Source organism: Austrofundulus limnaeus, unplaced genomic scaffold, assembly GCF_001266775.1.
Source record: "Austrofundulus limnaeus strain Quisiro unplaced genomic scaffold, Austrofundulus_limnaeus-1.0 Scaffold253, whole genome shotgun sequence".
NCBI lineage: Eukaryota > Metazoa > Chordata > Actinopteri > Cyprinodontiformes > Rivulidae > Austrofundulus > Austrofundulus limnaeus.
This window is the reverse complement of record NW_013952655.1, coordinates 379,973-382,648: the sequence shown is the minus strand read 5'-3', so window position 1 is coordinate 382,648 and position 2,676 is coordinate 379,973. Positions and strand designations below refer to the sequence as shown.

Sequence of the window (2,676 nt, the reverse complement as noted above, 5' to 3'; positions counted from 1 at the left end):
ACACACACACACACACACACACACACACACACACACACACACACACACACACACACACACACACACACACACCTGTCCCAGTCACCAGTGTGCATTAAGGTATTTGATGGTTTCATTGAGCAGTACGCTGGCACACCTGCACCAGGGRTCCTCCAGGGCCAMTAYCCTGCATGTTTTACTCGTTTCTCTGCTTGTCTTAATTACCTCTTCACGTTCTGCAGAAGCCCATTAATCACCAATTCATTCATATCAGGTGTGTTGGAGCAAAGAAAGCTTTATTGGCTCTGGAGGACCAGGATTGAGCACCCCATTCACATCAAACTTGAACCAAACAACGTGTTCCTCTGTACATGTGTGAGTGTGTACCTGTTRTTTGTTACCTTTTTAGGACCTTTTGTTAAATAAGCAGCTGCCTTGTCAGGACCTGTAGCCCTGTTTGAGGACCAGTGACTGGTCCTAATACAGTGGAATACCATTGGAGGGTTAGGGGTTGGKTTTAGGTTATRTACTGTGGATGGTTAAGTCTAGATCAGGGTTAGGCTAMAGAAATGGTCAAAAGTCAAAACACAGTTCTAATAAGAATAGTAAAACAAACTTGCATGTGTGTATAGAGCCAAAGTAAGGTTGTCTCCKTGTGTGGTTCAAATGCTTACAACAACTTAAACCAGTTCAAACAAGTAAAGACACAACGTACTGTGAGATTTCGTTGGATTGGTGCTSTAATATGTTATTTTTGGCAAAGGTTCCTGAGGGTTTTATTTGACCAAATCAGACAGTTCCAGCTTGAGTTCAAAGACTTCAACAATAACAGGACTATGATCTGCTGTAAGTGGAGAAGAATAAAACTTTAGTTACTGACAGTATTTCTGTTAGAGACTTTAATATAAAGTTTAAATGTGCAAAGACTAATCCATGAAGAAATAGGATTTGGAGTAGGTGGCAAGAGTCTTTTCCCTGTTTGGTAATTTTTCCATTTTGTTGCCTTAAAACCTGGAAAATCTTTATTTAAAATAACTGTAAAAATGTTAAACTGAGAAGTGGTTCATGCATATGAATTCAATCCCTAAACTTTATTTATAAGTAAAACAATAACCTTCAGAATCAACATCAGATCAAACCCTCTAAGCAGCAAGACCCATCACCAATCAAAGGACATCATGAAGACCAAGGAACTCTCAGCACCCCACATAGCAGACAGGTGTGGGTCAGATCTGGTGTCAAGCTGGCCCTGTGGGCTGACTGCTGGCATGGCAAGAGGTTTGTCAACTGAATTATGGGCCAGGTCTGGCAATGATGGTACTGTTTTTAAGATGGCATGCCACATCTGGCCCAGTTGTGGTTTGGTTAATGCAGTGCTGGCCCATGCATGGACCACACCTGGCAAACCACATCTGGGCCATCATTCTTTGCAGGATCTGGACCAACTGTTAGTGCATTGTGTGGTTCAGAACTGGGCCAGACATACTTTGCTATGTGGGACAGGTCAAAGACAACATTGYTGAGAAGCTGGGCCACCTTAATGTACAAGCTTACCTGGGCTGAAGCTCAGGGGTCTTCAGCGCTGGGGGGCTGATCGTTTTGAGGTCCCATAATGAGCCGAAAATACATTGTTCTGTAAGTTGTCAGGTTTTCTGTCAATCGTTACAGATGTATTTTTGTGGTCGCTGATTGGTCCAAACTAATATTAACCCATGTGAGCTCACGTGCTCTGACCAATTAGAGCATATATTGTCAGCTTTGGGTGTGTCCCTTGATGATTGACTGACAGCTGCCAACATGTCGGGTCAGGGAAGAAGTTTGTGACCGGTGTATTTGTCAGAAATGTTTTTAAAGGATATCAAGCAACAGACGCTGGCAGAACTTTTTGAACCAGCTGYCTGAACAGATGAACCTGCAGAAGGATGATTGCTGCCTCAAAACGTCCTGAGAGGAGGACGAGGCGCRGCCCACGCAGGTGGATGCTCCGTTAGCTGGAGAGGGGGTAAGTGGAGTGGAGGAGTGCAGGAGTAGCAGAGAAGACCAGGGAGGGGAGACAAGTCTGATCACCTGTAAAACACTGACCCGGGTCACTGGGTCAAAAACATCAACCAACAGGTGYGTGAGTTCTGGGAGAAAACAGGTCAGGTGTTGATTGCTAAAGGTGACCTATAACCATCAAACATTTTCTATTGCTAATGTTCTGATGTGGCCACAACTCCTACATTGGTTTTACGGCACCTGGAATTTACATATYGTTTTCCATCCAAGTACTAACCAGGCCTGAWGCTGCTTAGCTTCCAAAAGCAGAMAAGTTCAGGTGTGTACAGGGTGGTATGGTCACTCACATAGGTAGCTCTGKTATTATTACTGCAGACAGGTGAGAGTGGCTAAACAGAATATGTCTCCAGGCCCTACACCTTAAGTAGATGGTAAAMGATAAACAAAACCAAATGTTACTATAAACCTTGAGCATAACATTTTACCAGTTGGAACATAGTGTACTGTAGTTTGCTGCTAACTGAGCTCACTCACTAAAAGCTGAATGTGTGAGGATGGGTAAACGAGGACACAGACTGAGTAGTTAGGCACTTTAAGTAGCCTGTTGGTTAGACATGTGCTGTGTAAATACAGCCATTGTGTCATTTATTGGTTTGAATGGTACTCAGTGTTGAAACCTTTAAAATGTGATTAATTTTT

General features: G+C 43.3%; 1 protein-coding gene across 9 annotated transcripts in view; it reads left to right on the top strand.

The window, feature by feature from the left end:
* The window catches only part of snap91a (synaptosome associated protein 91a), a 72,255-nt gene that overhangs the window by 819 nt on the left and 68,760 nt on the right, over positions 1 to 2,676 (top strand). The gene's annotated exons all lie outside the window — the stretch shown is intronic.